This window comes from Oncorhynchus mykiss, chromosome 26 (genome assembly GCF_057628025.1).
Source record: "Oncorhynchus mykiss isolate SJ-2025 chromosome 26, ASM5762802v1, whole genome shotgun sequence".
Taxonomy (NCBI): domain Eukaryota; kingdom Metazoa; phylum Chordata; class Actinopteri; order Salmoniformes; family Salmonidae; genus Oncorhynchus; species Oncorhynchus mykiss.
Window position 1 is genome coordinate 2,061,062 of NC_143047.1, and position 18,078 is coordinate 2,079,139.

General features: G+C 43.1%; 1 protein-coding gene across 2 annotated transcripts in view; it reads left to right on the forward strand.

Moving 5' to 3' along the window:
• The first annotated feature begins 11,694 nt into the window (after positions 1-11,694).
• daam2 (dishevelled associated activator of morphogenesis 2) overlaps positions 11,695-18,078 on the forward strand; it is a 234,287-nt gene continuing 227,903 nt past the window's right edge. Inside the window, exon 1 of one of the 2 annotated variants that reach the window (XM_036963291.2) lies at positions 11,695-11,978. The gene's annotated coding sequence lies outside the window, so the exon portion shown is untranslated. The remainder of the gene's footprint in view (positions 11,979-18,078) is intronic. The other variant, XM_036963290.2, reaches the window with a different exon arrangement.

Here is an 18,078-nt window from a genome sequence, read left to right on the forward strand (position 1 = left end):
CTGCAGGCAGGGTACGGTTGCTACTTCATCCGTCTCCTCCAATACCAAGGGGTAGAACCAAGGCCACACCTGTGAAGCAGCATCACAGCTCCACAGTTATGGAACAGCTTGCCCTGTCAGGTAAGAGGGGCAGACACCAATGAGGTGTTTTAACATTTTATTATGAAGTTTAATGTTTTTGTACAGATTTACAGTTTATCTTTTAAGATTTACAGTTTTCTTTCATATTGTTTTGAATGCATTTGTGTTTTTCCTGCGTATTCTGATATTTTATCGGATTGGTTTGGATTTCATATCCCATTCTCTAGATCAACCCATGCAACTCTGCCCTGCTGCAATTTGCTGTGGTTAGGTGACGGTGGGCAGCTCCAGGCCAGGCCAGGGATTGGGCTGCCTGTGAATGCTCCATGGTGTTTGGCAGCGGGAAGTCTTTGAGGCACAGGCCACATCCCTGTGCCTGCATGGAGCAAACCAAGAACTAACTGCACAAGTATAAATAGAAGCCCACAAGAAGACTCCCAACTCTCTCTAGAAAGAGATAGGGAGAGAGAGCACTAAGACTCCAAATCCTAAAACTGCAACAAAGACAGAAGCGAAAACGAGAGACCGGCAGATGCACTAGAGGAAGATAGTCCCATATTCACAAAGTGTCTCAGAGTAGGAGTGCTGATCTAGGATCAGGTCACCTCTGTCATTCATTTTGATTTAAAAGGCAACACTGATCCTACATAAGCACTCCTACTCTCAGAAGCTTATGAATACGGGCCATTGGGAGCAAAATAAAAGTTTGAGAGTGAAATTAGTGTAAAGAGACAGGAAATAATCGATATAAAGAGAGTGGAGAGAAATACATGTAACAGATGGAGGAATGGAAGATAAAGAAAAAAGGAGGGGGGAGGAAAATAAGAAAGAAAGCTAACTTTGAGATTGGAATGAGGTCTGTTCACTTCTTGACCAAACTGTAACTCGAGATCTGGGTTTGTACCTCAGAGTTTCACGTAAATCCTGCATTGATATCAATGTGTCTGTGAAATACCTCCGCTCCATGCGACAATGAAATACCTCACGTTATTGCACTTTTATAACATTGACCTCCTATTGGGGAATGCACTGCGGAGCTACTGTTGTCGCATGCCATTCCTCACAACAGTCCATGTGTTATGTCGTAACCCCCTCATGTTCCATCTAAAAACAGAAATCCAGTCAGGCTGACCGATGTGTTTCTGTTGTGACAAAGAATCACTACACCTAATGAAAGGGAGAGGTAGTCCCACGTGGGCTGTTCTTATCACAACGGGTTTGGGGATTGATGTATTGGTGACGTGACAGCGCTGATAAGTACAGTGCCTTAGCCCCCACTTACGCAAACTTCCCAGAGTGTTAAAAGTCAGTATGTTCTCCAGACCCTCCTGCCAGTCCCCAGTCTCTGCTGTCACTTGCAGTGATGGAAACGGTGGTGGGCTCTCCTCCCTAGGCTGCTCAAGCAGCCTCCTCATTGGTTTAGGTAACACCTCCGCCCCCATGTCTCTCTCCAGCAGCTTAAGAGACGCTAGGTCCTCCTGCTGTGCCAACTCTTGGGGGATTTTCCAACCCTCACCCCCATCAGTCAGTCTCTTGATGCCTCTTGCAATTGAACGTCCCTGCATGATGCCTGTGACACTCCTTCCATGTTCTTCCTAACCCACTCCTCTGAGCCCAGATACACACTCTTAGAAACCAAAAGGGTGCTATCTAGAACCTAAAAGGGTTCTCCTATGGGGACAGCTGAATAACCTTTTTGGAACCCTTTTTTCTAAGAGTACACCCCACAAATCGTGAGCCACTCACATCCCAACCGCAACCCCCCTGAAAGCTGCGGAGATGCCCTGTACCTCCATGCCCCACATAACAGAGCCAGAGCTTCCGGCGACGGTTACCAGTCCAGAGCTTCCGGCGACGGTTCCCAGTCCAGAGCTTCCGGCGACGGTTCACAGTCCAAAGCTTCCGGCGATGTTTCACAGTCCGGAACCTCCAACAACGGTCCACAGTCTGGAACCTCCAATGACGGTCCACGGTCCGGAACCTCCAACGACGGTCCACGGTCCGGAACCTCCAACGACGGTCGGCAATACGGAGCCTCCAGCGACGGTCGGCAGTTCAGAGCCTTCAGCAGGGGTTCTCAGTCCAGAGCCTCCTGTGACAATCTACGGTCCAGTGCCTCCAGCGATGGCCCACGGTCCGGAGCTTCCAACGACGGTCCACGGTCCAGAACCTCCCACGACGGTCCACGGTCCGGAGCCTCCAGCGACGGTCGGCAATACGGACCCTCCAGCAACGGTCGGCAGTCCAGAACCTTCAGCAGGGGTTCTCAGTCCAGAGCCTCCGGCGACGATCCACGGTCCAGTGCATCCAGCGACGACCCACGGTCCGGAGCTTCCGGCGACGATTCCCGCACCAGAGCCTTCCGGCGACGATCCCCGCACCAGAGCCGCCATGGAGGATGACGTACCTGCGAGCAAAGGGGGTTCTTCGCCCCGCACCGGAGCCACCCCCAATGCTTTTGTGTCACCCATCGTAGATGCCCACCCAGGCCCTTCCCTATTGAGTCAGGTTTTGCGGTCGGAGTCCGCACCTTTGGGGGGGGGGGGGGGGGGGGGGGTACTGTCACGCCCTGACCATAGAGAGCTGTTTATTCTCTATGTTGGTTGGGGAATGATAGTGACTAGTGATTAATGGTTTATGTTGGCCTGGGATGGTTCCCAATCAGAGACAGCTGTTTATCGTTGTCTCTGATTGGAGATCATATTTAGGTAGCCATTTCCTCATTGTGCTTCGTGGGATATTGTCTACAGTTGCCTATGTGCACACTCGTAGCTTCACGTTTCGTTTGTGCTTTATTGTTTTGTTTGGTGAGTTTCGATTTATTAAAATATGTGGAACTCTACGCACGCTGCGCATTGGTCCAATCACTATAACGATCGTGACACCTCTGAAACTTTTGTGAGTGTATTGTTTACTGTTAATTTTGATTATTTATTTTACTTTTGTTTATTATCTATTTCACTTGCTTTGGCAATGTAAACAAATGTTTCCCATGCCAATAAAGCCCCTTTGAATTGCATTGAGAGAGAGAGAGATGGGCAGACAGAAGAAAAGCAAGAATGACCTTGAAGTGAAATGAGCAGCACCGTCTTTTGTATTCTCCCTTGTCCCCAACACACCCCACGCCATCAGACACCCTAACGAGCAGAGAGAGAGAACCAACAGAGGGAAACAATGAGAAAGAGCAACAGAGAATGAGAAACAATAGGAGAGTTGGGTGTTGTAAGAATAGAGAGGCAGGGAAAGACTAAAGGAAATGGAGAAAGTTGGGTGTTGGAGAGAGCGAGGACCAGCATGGTGCGGTGGAGGATAACAGTAGGCTCTTGTGTTCAACTTGTATAGGGCTATCAAAGCAAATGGCACAACATGGCCAGGTCATAGATTGGAGAACATGTTAGGTAATTGAGGGAACCTGACCAGAGAGTTCAAATACTATTTGAAATATTTCACATACTTTTAGCGGTTATCTATATTAGCCTGTATGGAGTGCCAGATGGGTTGGGTTTCTGTTTTATTGCTATTCTATTGGTTCCAGTGTGCCACTCAGTATTTTAAATGATTTGAAATAGTCTTTGAACCCCGGTCTGGAGGAAACTAGCCGAACAACGCACCGAACATGGGATAGACGCCAGACTACTGAGGCGGAGTATAGGCTTGTGTAGCGGTCTTTATATGTACCACAGGAGAACCAAGAAATGAAGAGCGACACCACGGCTGTCATTTTGGCTTTTATGTCGATCTGCAATAAATTATGAAAAGACAGGACAGGAACACATCAGTCTCTAATGCACCATCTGAAAAGTTCTTTCTTTCTGTGTTTCTCGGACTGAGGAGAACGGAGCTACGGGTAGTACCAGGGTGTTAGTAGGTGACGTAAGGACCCAGATGAAATAAAATACATTTAATGAAATAAAACCCAAAGATGTTAATATCATTCAGCTACTGTTTCTGCCTACTTAACATCAACAGGCAGCACTAGTAGCACAACAACTAAAAATAGACACCAAAAGTAAAGTTCCTGGCGATCATAGCGATCTGACTCCCCCCTTCTGTCTGAACTTGGAATATTCCTGCTTGCGGGCTTGGGCCACGGACCCTTAACCTGGTTGTTCTGTTCTGCGTTGTGTACTATTCTAATAATTTGAAGTATGATGGAATAACCATTTCAACTCTCCTACACTTGCGTAAGGGCAAGTTTGTTATGAAGTTGATATTTTTGTGACAACAGTTAGTTTATAGGAACGTTTCCCCCCAGTACCCAGACTGGGCTCAGCAACAGAATAGACAGCAAATAAATTCTTTGTTTTTGAATTTTATATTATTGTGTCCCTCTCCATAAAGAATCACAGTGTAAACCTGTCGCAAACTCTTGTGGATACTGATCTCTTCTTAGAGAGATCCTAATGATTTTCAGCATCACTCAATTTGCTGAATGGACACACTTACTGGAGTAATATTCAAATCAAATCTCATTTTATTTGTCACGTGCCGAATACAACTTTACAGTGAAATGCTTACTTTACAAGCCCTTAACCAACAGTGCAGTTTTAAGAAAAATACAAAACATAAATTAATAAAAGTAACAAATAATTAAAGAGCTGCAGTAAAATAACAATATCGAGGCTAAATACAGGGGGTACCGGTACAGAGTCAATGTGTGAGGGCACCAGTTAGTAGAGGTAATATGTACATGTAGGCAGAGTTATTAAAGTGACTACGCATTGATAATAAACAGACAGTAGTAGCAGCGTAAAAGGTGGGGGTGGGGGGGGGGGACAATGCAAATAGTCTGGGTAGCCATTTGATTTGATGTTCAGGAGTCTTATGGCTTGCGGGTAGAAGCTGTTTAGAAGCCTCTTGAACCTAGACTTGGTGCTGCGGTACCATTTGCCGTGCGGTAGCAGAGAGAACACTCTATGACTAGGGTGGCTGGAGTCTTTGACAATTTTTAGGGCCTTCTTCTGACACTGCCTGGTATTAGAGGTTTGGGGTGGCAGGATGCTTGGCCCCAGTGATGTACTGGGCAGTATGCTCTACCCTCTGTAGTGCCTTGCGGTCGGAGGCCAAGCAGTTACCATACCAGGCAGTGATGCAACCATACTCTCGATGGTACAGCTGTAGAACCTTTTGAGGATCTGAGGACCCATACCAAATCTTTTCAGTCTCCTGAATAGGTTTTGTCGTGCCCTCTTCACGACTGTCTTGGTGTGCTTGGAACATGTTAGTTTGTTGGTGATGTGGACACCAAGGAACTTGAAGCTCTCAACCTGCTCCACTACAGCCTCGTCGATGAGAATGGGGTGTGCTCGGTCCTCCTTTTCCTGTAGTCGACAATCATCTCCTTTGTCTTGATCCCGTTGAGGGAGAGGTTGTTGTCCTGGCACCACACGGCCAGGTCTCTGACCTCCTCCCTTTAGGCTGTCTCATCGTTGTCGGTGATCAGGCCTACCACTGTTGTGTGATCGGCAAACTTAATGATGGTATTGGAGTCTTGCCTGGCCATGCAGTCATGAGTGAACAGGGAGTACAGGAGGGGACTTGAGCACACACCCCTGAGGTGCCACCCTGTTGAGGATCAGCGCGGCGGATGTGTTGTCACCTACCCTTGCCACCTGGGGGCTGCCCGTCAGGAAGTCCTGGATCCAGTTGCAGAGGGAGGTGTTAAGTCCCAGGGTCCTTAGCTTAGTGATGAGCTTTGAAGGCACTATGGGGTTGAATGCTGAGCTGTAGTCAATGAATAGCATTCTCACATAGGTCTTCCTTATGTCCAGGTGTGAAAGGGCAGTGGGGAGTGGGTCTATGGGTCTAGCGTTGCTGAGATAATGATGTTAATGTGAGCCATGACCAGCCTTTCATGGCACTGCATGGCTACAGACGTGAGTGCTATGAGTCATTTAGGGAGGTTACCTTAGTGTTATTGGGCACAGGGACTGTGGTTGTCTGCTTGAAACATGTTAGTATTACAGACTCAGACAGGGAGAGGTTGAAAATGTCAGTGAAGACACTTGCCAGTTGGTCAGTGCATGCTCGGAGTACACGTCCTGGTAATCCATCTGGCGATCTTGGAGAGCATGATCACACATTACTGGAGTAATTTTCCTGCTCACGTTTGAACATTTCAGCCATTTCTTCAGCGAGGTTGATACTCAGGCAATTTCAGATAAGTGCCCTAGTCAAGGGAATTGGAGAATTTTATCCTTCCAGTAGAAAACGTAGACCAGCCATCCTTACACATCTTTAGTTTATCTTACAGGGCATCACAGTGCTACAGTACACCGTGAATATGCCTGAATTAAATGTTCTTGAATAGGGTCCTTTACTGGCACTATATTGTGTACTTGTGACCTGCCGCATATTGTTTGTGTGTGTGTGCATGTGTGCGTGTGTGTGTGTGTGTGTGTGTGTGTGTGTGTGTGTGTGTGTGTGTGTCAATGCTGTGTTCCTGAAAGCCCTTACTTGGGTTTCAGCTTATCAGACACTAAGGAAGCTGACCCAAAGCTTAGTAACCTGCTTACAGTATCTAATATTATCTGGAAACACATAAGCACGTTTGTTGCAAATGAAAACAAGCTTATCGCTGTGACACAATAGTGCAATGGTGCTTTTGATAACCACTACAAGCAAATTTGCCCATATCTGTTCACAATAACTCTGTATGGGGTTAGTTCCATCTAGGTTCCCTTATGAACAGGCCATTGAATGCAGCACTAGGCTACATGTTAGTAACTTGATAATTACAGGCTGGTGTGTGTATGCGGTATGCGTGCATGCACATATATGTGTGCATATATTTGTTTGTGTGTGCTATACACTTTCCCCACCACCATTTATTCTGTCCAGAGAGAAAACCCCTAGGGAGGAACCCAACACTCTTAGGGCGGCAGGTATCCTAGCGGTTAGGAGAGTTGGGCCAGTAACCGAAAGGTCACTGGTTTGAATCACCAAGCCGACTAGGTGAAAAATCTGTTGATGTGCCATTGAGCAAGGCACTTAACCCTAATTGCTCCTGTAAGTCCCTCTGGATAAGAGTGTCTGCTAAATGACTCAAATGTAAATGTCTTAGAAAAGAAGGTGCTATCCAAAACCTAAAAGGGTTCTTCGGCAGTCCCCATAGGAGAACCCTTTTGGTTCCAGGAATAACCGTTTTGAGTTCCATGTAGAACCCATTACACAGAGGGTTCTACAAGGAACCCAAAGAGTTGTACCTGGAACCAAAAAGGTTCTACCAAAGAACCCTTTTGGAACCATTTTTCTAAGAGTGTCTGAAAATAGCCAGGGTAACTCAATCGATTTACCCTGCATTCCCTCACTTGGGACTGCGTAAACCTGGAATAAGCCTGGTCCCTCTTTCGCCTTGGATGGATATCCCATCTTATTGGGAAAAGCTGGAAAAGTACTTCATTCTCCCCCTGCACGTTGTGCTGTGGTGGTGTTAATTATATGTCATGTATACTTTACTCAAAACAATAGCACCGAAAAAACATTCTGGGCTGACTAGTGGTGGTGCGCAGGATAGGTTTGGGATGTTGTGTGTGCGCGTGTGCATGTGTCTGTGCGTAGGTTTTTGTGTGTAGGTGTGTGTGAATGTGAATGACTGGGAGTCAGGGTAAGGGTGAAGGACTGAGGCTAAGGTTATTGCCTGTCAGTCTTTGATGTCATCCTAATTATTGGATGATATAGTATGCCCTCTGGATTATAAATCTGACCTCCCCCAGTCTTGAAAATTGGGAAGATTTATCGAGTTCTAGGACAAGAGTTTCTAGGAAATCGTTTGGTCCCACTGGATAACGTTAACTGAGCTCTGACAGGCCAAGCTATGTTGGACCGTCCCTCACTCTTTCTACACTTCATTCTTTCCAGCCTTTTTAGTGTTATTAAGATGTCCGTTGCCACTACTGTAGCTCTCTGTGTGATTTTTCACCACTCTAATGCTATTGCTGTTCGGTAACATAAGCACTAAATTATATCCTCAAAATGTGAGAGGTGAGAGGTTTGTATTGAAAGTTGTCAACAACAAAAAAATAAGTGAGATAGGGGTAATCATTTACTGTCAACAACTCAAAGATGACACATTGCCTCTGTTACAGCAAAAGCATTAGAGTGGTGAAAAATGGCCCATATAAATCCTAAAGAGAGTTTGTTTTGGTACAGAGTAATGTCCCTTTTACAATAACAAATAGTATCTCACAGTCATCATCTTTTGCTGAGAAACTTGGTATTGCCTCCCATGTGGCGCAGTGGTGTAAGGCACTAAATCACAGTGCTAGCTGTGCCACTAGAGATCCTGGTTCGAGTCCAGGCTCTGTCGCAGCCGGCCGCAACTGGGAGACACATGGGGCGGGCCGGGTTAGAGGAGGGTTTGGAGGGCAGGGATGTTCATGTCCCATTGTGCACTAGCAACTCCTGTGTAGGGCCAGGTGCAGTGCACGCTGACACGGTCAACAGGTGTACCGTGTTTCCTCTGACACATTGGTGCGTCTGGCTTCTGGGTTAAGTGGGCATTCTGTCAAGAAGCCACGCAGCTTGGCTGGGTTGTGTTTCGGAGGACACAAGGCTCTTGACCTTTGCCTCTCCCGAGTCCATATGAGAGTTGCATCGATGGGACAAGTCTGTAACTACCAATTAGATACCATGAAATTGGGGAGAAAAAGGAGAATAATAAAAATAGAAACTTGTTGTTGTTGATAATAAACAGTGACCTAGTTTTGTTCCATGGAATAAATGTTGTGGATCTTAATGTTTTTCCTCATAACCCTGGACTATCGGACCACCATTTTATTACGTTTGCAATCGCAACAAATAATCTGCTCAGACCCCAACCAAGGAGCATCAAAAGTTGTGCTATAAATTCTCAGACAACCCAAAGATTCCTTGATGCCCTTCCAGACTTCATCTGCCTACTCTTGGATGTCAGAAGACAAAAATCAGTTAACCACCTAACTGAGTAACTCAATTTACAGTGCCTTGCGAAAGTATTCGGCCCCCTTGAACTTTGCGACCTTTTGCCACATTTCAGGCTTCAAACATAAAGATATAAAACTGTATTTTTTTGTGAAGAATCAACAACAAGTGGGACACAATCATGAAGTGGAACGACATTTATTGGATATTTCAAACTTTTTTAACAAATCAAAAACTGAAAAATTGGGCGTGCAAAATTATTCAGCCCTTTTACTTTCAGTGCAGCAAACTCTCTCCAGAAGTTCAGTGAGGATCTCTGAATGATCCAATGTTGACCTAAATGACTAATGATGATAAATACAATCCACCTGTGTGTAATCAAGTCTCCGTATAAATGCACCTGCACTGTGATAGTCTCAGAGGTCTGTTAAAAGCGCAGAGAGCATCATGAAGAACAAGGAACACACCAGGCAGGTCCGAGATACTGTTGTGAAGAAGTTTAAAGCCGGATTTGGATACAAAAAGATTTCCCAAGCTTTAAACATCCCAAGGAGCACTGTGCAAGCGATAATATTGAAATGGAAGGAGTATCAGACCACTTCAAATCTACCAAGACCTGGCCTTCCCTCTAAACTTTCAGCTCATACAAGGAGAAGACTGATTAGAGATGCAGCCAAGAGGCCCATGATCACTCTGGATGAACTGCAGAGATCTACAGCTGAGGTGGGAGACTCTGTCCATAGGACAACAATCAGTCGTATATTGCACAAATCTGGCCTTTATGGAAGAGTGGCAAGAAGAAAGCCATTTCTTAAAGATATCCATAAAAATTGTTGTTTAAAGTTTGCCACAAGCCACCTGGGAGACACACCCAACATGTGGAAGAAGGTGCTCTGGTCAGATGAAACCAAAATTGAACTTTTTGGCAACAATGCAAAACATTATGTTTGGCGTGAAAGCAACACAGCTCATCCCTCTGAACACACCATCCCCACTGTCAAACATGGTGGTGGCAGCATCATGGTTTGGGCCTGCTTTTCTTCAGCAGGGACAGGGAAGATGGTTAAAATTGATGGGAAGATGGATGGAGCCAAATACAGGACCATTCTGGAAGAAAACCTGATGGAGTCTGCAAAAGACCTGAGACTGGGACGGAGATTTGTCTTCCAACAAGACAATGATCCAAAACATAAAGCAAAATCTACAATGGAATGGTTCAAAAATAAACATATCCAGGTGTTAGAATGGCCAAGTCAAAGTCCAGACCTGAATCCAATCGAGAATCTGTGGAAAGAACTGAAAACTGCTGTTCACAAATGCTCTCCATCCAACCTCACTGAGCTCGAGCTGTTTTGCAAGGAGGAATGGGAAAAAATGTCAGTCTCTCGATGTGCAAAACTGATAGAGACATACCCCAAGCGACTTACAGCTGTAATCGCAGCAAAAGGTGGCGCTACAAAGTATTAACTTAAGGGGGCTGAATAATTTTGCACGCCCAATTTTTCAGTTTTTGATTTGTTGAAAAAGTTTGAAATATCCAATAAATGTCGTTCCACTTCATGATTGTGTCCCACTTGTTGTTGATTCTTCACAAAAAAATACAGTTTTATATCTTTATGTTTGAAGCCTGAAATGTGGCAAAAGGTTGCAAAGTTCAAGTGGGCCGAATACTTTCGCAAGGCACTGTATAGGCTACGGTATCTCTGTCAGTAGTGAGTCACCTCCTAGGTATTTGTCTTGTCCAGATGACATCATAGTTAAAACATACCTATATTTTCACCACAGAATCATGTAAAAAAAGTGTCCATTCATATTTTTTTTGCCACTCAGCTCATGAATTTGCAATACCTTCCATTCCACTCATCCCTATCCACTGTAAATTCTTCCATTTCCCATTATTGAATCGACCTTTTGCACACATTTCTTTACCCCTCCCACCACCACGTCCCCCACCCCATACCCAGCCAGTCTCTCTATCGAAGAAAATATTATCATTTCAATTTCAAGATGAAATGTATGTTAGCGGAGCTGGGTCAACATGTGCACAGAATTCACAATTAATGACGGATTATGGGCCACGAGGCCGCGAGAAGATCAAAACGCAGTGGCCATAGCGTTTCTTCATATTTCAGAGGATTATATTCTTAGGATGTTGCTAAGCAGCAGCCTGGGCATGGTACCTTGTCTTAATAGTGTTTAACAAATCCTTATTCACTGTGATTCTGCAATGCATTGTAATGTACAGTGTGGCAATGGATAGAGATTTTGCCACATGGTTTTTAACAGAGATGACTGCATGAAAAAACGCACACTATGTCTGCCTTTGTGCTGTATGCAGCCAATCCAAAAATAGTTGACTTGAGTTGAACTGTTGACAAACAAAAACGGACAATAATTGGTGAACGCTTGGTGAATGCGTGTAGGCCTATAATTTAATCATAGCCTTATAGACGACCACAGGATGATATTTGAATGTAACTGTAACTGCAGGTCACACCAACATATGGACAGGGATAGACAAAACGTTACACTTTATCAATACATAATAGATGGACATTTGAACAACTATCAACAAACTGTTATCAGTTATATGCAGCCCAACCCAATTAGGTTTGTTACGTTACCCAACTACCACACACACACGCGGTCAGTGGTAGTAAGTATCCCACCCAAACAGTAACACTGTTTACAGGGCATCAGCTGTGTAATAATAGTATACAAGAGCGGTACCTTTAAGAGGGTGTGAGTAGGAGGGCTGATGGTTATGTTTGGACTGATTTCTACTTCTCTGCTCGTTTACACAAACCGGTCACATTCGCTGTGAGTGTAGCGGGCGGATGAACAGTCTGCGGGAGAGCGAGGGAGGCGACTTAAACCTACCAAGTAGGCATCGTTCTTCATTGGCTTTAACCTGTCTGTGTGCTTGTATCTTTTGATGGTTACAACTTCAAGGGATTATTATCGAACGACACGTTTCCCTGAAATGAAACCAGTTGGTAAGTCACAAATGTATGTTTTATTTGCTGATAATGGTTAGGCTAATTTGGAGCGCTCCCCTCGTTTGGTTTTCAGAGATTCAATGGCCAGTGCCAGAAAAGGTAAAACCACATCCTCCACTTCGGTATTTAGTAAAATTGTGGTAGTCTATTGGACATATGTCATGGCACTGATACTTTGTAGATCAATGTTTTGTGCGTGTATCCAAATGTAAGTTGCATAATTTAATTGTATGTGGCTATAGTCTATGCGGTTTCAGGTCTCTAATCTATTAAATACTTCCACTCATGATGGCTACTATGAAACCTAGATATGCAAATTTGGCCAATAAAAATATTATGATGAGAGATCATTGCTTTCTGTGGAGCAGTTCATCTGCAGTGTAAAACATTTTGTTTCACGATGAGAACACACATCAAAGGGCAATTCGTAGGCTATGTATTTATCCTAATCGAAAAGCTCCACCATTACCTACCAAAATACTGTATGGGAACACCAGCTGGAAGGTAAATCGTTAAATGCGTAATGCCGTTTTGCTCACGAACATGCATAACTAGCGTTATGTGCTTCAGGTGGGATGGTTTAGCAAATGGTTTTGGAAGACCATTTTTGCTAAAAATGACATCAGGCTTTATCTGTCCATGTCCATTGTTGGGCTACTATACATTGATTGTGCAGGCCAGTTTGATTTAATCGGCGTATGTTTTCTGTTTTTGACTACAATTATATTTGCTGTGTATGTTCAGTGGGCTAAACTGTGATGACTTTTGTCATTCCAGTCGCTACAGATGGAGGGCACTGTCTGACCTCAACATTTCTATCAACTAGACAAAGGAGAGTGGAAAACACAGTATCATTATCTGGTCAGCGGTCTATCCATACCTTTTCTTAAATCTCGCTGTACAATTTGGCTTGTGAAACATTTCGGGTGTGTTTTACACAACCAATTTGTCAAAACACGTCTCCCCTGTAAAGAATAAAACTCTGTGCTCCAGCTTCGAATCTAAAGGCATGCTTTTGTCTTGCAGCGGCATATGATAGAGAAATTAACATTAAATTCTCTGGCAACTGCTCTGGTGGACATTCCTGCAGTCAGCATGGCAATTACACTTCCTCAACTTGGAACATCTGTGGCATTGTGTTGTGACAACTGCACAGTTTAGTGACCTTTTATTGGCCCCAGCACACGGTTCACCTGTGTAATGATCATGCTGTTTAATCAGCTTCTTGATATGCCACACCTAGAAGGTAGATGGATTGTCTTGGCAAAGGAGAAATGCTCACTAACACGGAACCCAAACCGGCTGTGCGCGTGTGCTATTGTGCATACATTATTTTGTCCCCCCCACACCAAACGTGATCACGACACGCAGGTTAAAATGTGAAAACAAACTCTGAACCAATTACATTAATTTGGTGACAGGTTGAAAAGCTAGCTTGCTGTTGCTAACTAATTTGATCTATTTAGCTAGCTTGCTGTTGCTAGCTAATTTGTCCTGGGATATAAACATTGAGTTGTTATTTTACCTGAAATGCACAAGGTCTTCTACTCGGACAATTAATCCACACATAAAATGGCCAACCGACTCGTTTCTAGTTATCTCATCATTCCAGGCTTTTTCATCTTTGAACTTATATGGTGATTGGCATCTACACTTACCACGACAACCGGCAAAACATTGTCTTTCAATCACCCAATGAGGAGATGGCACGTGGGTACATGCTTCTATAAACCAATGAGGAGATGGGAGAGGCAGGACTTTCAGTGCGATCTGCGTCAGAAATAGGAATGACTTCTATGTTAGCCTTTGGCGTCGCAGACGCTCGCGAGCAGTGTGGGTGCAATAATTGAGTAACATGGATTTCTACATTTATTTTGCGACGCTTGCGCACCAATGTGTTCGGTCTGGTCAGCATGTAACAGAGATGTAAACAAATTTGTGCAACAATTTGAAAGAAATAAACTTTTTGTGCGTATGGCAAATTTATGGGCTCTTATTTCAGCTCATGAAACCAACACTTGACATGTTGCTTTGTATTTTGGTTCAGTATACATTTTAAGTTAAATATTAGCTTTTGTCTGAAGCTGAAAAATACCATAAATTCAAAAGCTAATTTGACCTATGCCCTGACAAGGCTTATAAGCATCTCTTGACTATTGCTAGAGTACTGTTGCTTTTATTGATGTACTGTACTTTAACAACAATGTACTCACATTGGATGGGTTGATTTTTATTTTTTTATTTTTATGATCCAAACCTTCTAAGAGCCGAATACATACTCTTAGAGTAGGTTTACCCATTAAAGTACTTGCTAATGTAAAAACATGTTTTCAGGTAGGACACATGCAATCTGGGAAGCTGTTCAATGTTCCTAATATTGATATATGTGACTCACCACCTGGATTCGGTCTTATGTAGTAAAATGTGGAATTGTGTTTTTTTACATTGGATAAAAGTAGAGGCTCAGCTACAAAATGGTATATCATGCACTGCATTTCTGAGGAATAATGGTAAAGTAATTCTGCCTCTATGGCTGATTTGTTACCTATGGATAACAGGAAAACAGCCTAGCCAGCTCTGTTGGCAACAATTTCATTACGCTTTTTTGCAGACGTTTACTGACACCGGCCATATTCAATGGCTGTTGTACACTTTAGCTTAAGACATGTAGCTAGCTAGGTAAACAATGAACCTAGGATAGGCAAACAACGTGTAAGATCACATGCGTAATGTTAGCTAACGAGCCAGCCAGCTAACATTAGCTGGTTAAACAACAATGAACACAGTGCCAAATCATGTCGTTACTACCCTGCAGTCATATTCTGGAAGCTAACTAACCAAGTTCAATGTTAGCTAGCTAACATTAGGCTCTAATTAGAAAAAGAAATGGCTCTGGGATACGAATATTATCAGCTAGGGAGCCAGCCAGTTAACTTTAGCTAGCTCGCTAAAGTACACTTTAGCTTGAAATGTAACCACTTTGTCAAAATTAGAAACATGTAATATCTGAAAGTCTAGCATTAGCTAGCAACATTATCTTACCTGTATACATCATCATGCATGTTGGACGCATCTCCCTGTCACGGACTCCATGCTTGCCCTTAGTTTGAAGATGTGATCCGGAGACATGTCCCTCTCTTTAGCTATCATACTCTAATTCCACTGATTTCATAACTTGATCCTCCAGAAAGTGGAGAGCAGCACTTACGCAGCTCCACTACACAATGCGTTTAAAAAAAGCTGCATTCGACAGGATTACCAACAGACAGACCAACTCAAATGGACAGAAGCCCTCTATGGCAGACCAATCCGAACTCCTCTCTCAGCATGTCCAGCCCACTCGTCTCAGCCAATCATGGCTAGTGGGAAGGTCGCTGTCTTTCTGTGACTTAACCAACAAGGCTCGTAATTTAACAATTGTATTCATATTTATAGATGGCATACAAGTTTATTAAGGCAATTGAACTAAGCTCATGAGACTTGTTATATTGACTCTTTAAATACTATAAATGATTGGCTCGAGTATAGCGCACCTATCTTACACTGCCATAACCTAAAATATAAGGTTGCATTACTCCATTGTTTATAATAGGAACATAAACCATGTATAGCTTCAAAAGTAGGGTTAAGGAATGGTTTCGAGGACTATAATTAATTTTGGCTGGAGATTTTTCAGTCCTCTTGCTTTTTAGTCCAAGAACCTCCCCATAATGGGTGCAATGTGATGTCTTACTTTAAACACGTTTACGTTACCATCTAAAGCTTATTTCCTGCACACCACCTAATATGCCGTCTCTATTTAGAACAAAAAGTAAGGAAAAATGCCTACATTCATCAAGCTAGGTAAGATGTCATTATTGAATATGTTTAAGTGGTAAGACTGAAATAGATCAAAGGTAATTCAACAATATTGTTGCACCTGTAACCAATAGCCTAACAAATGAACAACTCTTGACAATCAAGTCTTTGTATTTTTTTCTTCATCAAGACATCCTCTATCAAATTTCAGCCGCTTGCCCCCCCCCCCCCCCCCCCCCCCCCACCACCACCACTACCACCAGTCAATTCAAAACTCAACTCTCTCCCAACACAATTTCCTTCCCAGTTTCCACCTTAAAACAGTTGTATTCACAGGGGGGAAGGTTTGGGAACCAAAAAAACACCTACACTGAAAATATACAGTAACACACAAACAGCAAATCCTCCATATAATTAAACTCCGAGGCCTAATAGTACTGTAGAGCTCTTTACTTGCACACAATATTTGGGTAGCCCCGTCTTGCCCCTAGGTGTCCATCACCCTGCAGCACCCCAGCCCAACACACCCAACTCAGCTTTAGAATCTTAGTGAAAGATTATTGGTTTTGGGTGTTAGGTCAAGGCCAGAGTGACAACCTACAGGACGACAAACCCCCAGGCCCAGGACTGAATAGCCCAGCAGCTAGGGATTGCCTAAATGGGAATGTTTTTAATACAGGTTCCTTTAGTTGTACTGTATTCCATATAAGGCATCCACACTAGAGGTCGACCGATTTTATGATTTTTCAACGCCGATACCGATTATTGGAGGACCAAAAAAAGCTGATACCGATTAATCGGCCAATTTGTATTTATTTTTTTACTTTTTTTTTCTTCATTTATTTGTAATAATGACAATTACAACAATACTGAATGAACACTTATTTTAACTTAATATAATACATCAATAAAATCAATTTAGCCTCAAATAAATATAACATGTTCAATTTTGGTTTAAATAATGTAAAAACACTGTTGGAGAAGAAAGTTAAAGTGCAATATGTGCCATGTAAGAAAGCTAATGTTTAAGTTCCTTGCTCAGAACATGAGAACATATGAAAGTTGGTGGTTCCTTTTAACATGAGACTTCCAATATTCCAAGGTAAGAGGTTTTAGGTTGTAGTTAATATAGTATTTATAGGACTAGTTCTCTCTATCGTTATTTAATTTTCCTTTGACTATTGGATGTTTTTATAGGCACTTTAGTATTGCCAGTGTAACAGTATAGCTTCCGTCCCTACCTGGGCTCGAACCAGGAACACATTGACAGCCACACTTGAAGCAGCGTTACCCATCGCTCCACAAAAGCCGCGGCCCTTGCAGAGCAAGTGGAATAACTACGCCAAGTCTCAGAGCGAGTGACGTTTGAAATGCTATTAGCGCGCAACCCGCTAACTAGCTAGCCATTTCACATCGGTTACACCAGCCATTAGGCTGATAGGCTTGACGTCATAAACAGCGCTGTGTTTGCGAAGAGCTGCTGGCAAAACATACAAGTGCTGTTTGAATGAATGCTTACGAGCCTGCTGCTGCCTACCATCGCTCAGTCATACTCCTCTATCAAATCAGACTTAGTTATAACATAATAACACACATAAATATGAGCCTTTGGTCATTAATATGGTCGAATCCAGAAACTATCATTTCGAAAACAAAATGTTTTATTTCAGTGAAAAATGGAACCGTTCTGTATTTTATCTAATCTAACGGGTGGCATCCCTAAGTTTAAATATTATTGTTACATTGCACAACCTTCAATGTTATGTTATAATGATGTAAAATTCTGGCAAATTTAGTTTGCAATGAGCCAGGCTGCCCAAACTGTTGCATATACCCTGACTCTGCGTGCAAGGAACGCAAGAAAAGTGACAATTTCACCTGGATTATATTGCCTGCTAACCTGGATTTCTTTTAGCTAAATATGCAGGTTTAAAAATATATACTTCTGTGTATTGATTTTAAGAAAGGCATTGGTGTTTATGGTTAAGTACAGTCGTCCAACGATTGTGCTTTTTTTCCCGCAAATGCGCTTTTGTGAAATCATCCCCCAGCGTTGCATCGATTATATGCAACGCAGGACACTAGAATCTAGTAATATCATCAACGATGTGTAGTTTATAACTAGTGATTATGATTGTTTAAAAAAAAAAAGTTTAATTCTAGCTAGCAACTTACCTTGGCTTCTACTGCATTCGCGTAACAGGCAGTGGAGTGCAACGAGAGGCAGGTGGTTATAGCATTGGACTAGTTAACTGTAAGGTTGCAAGATTGAATCCCCCGACCTGACAAGGTGAAAATC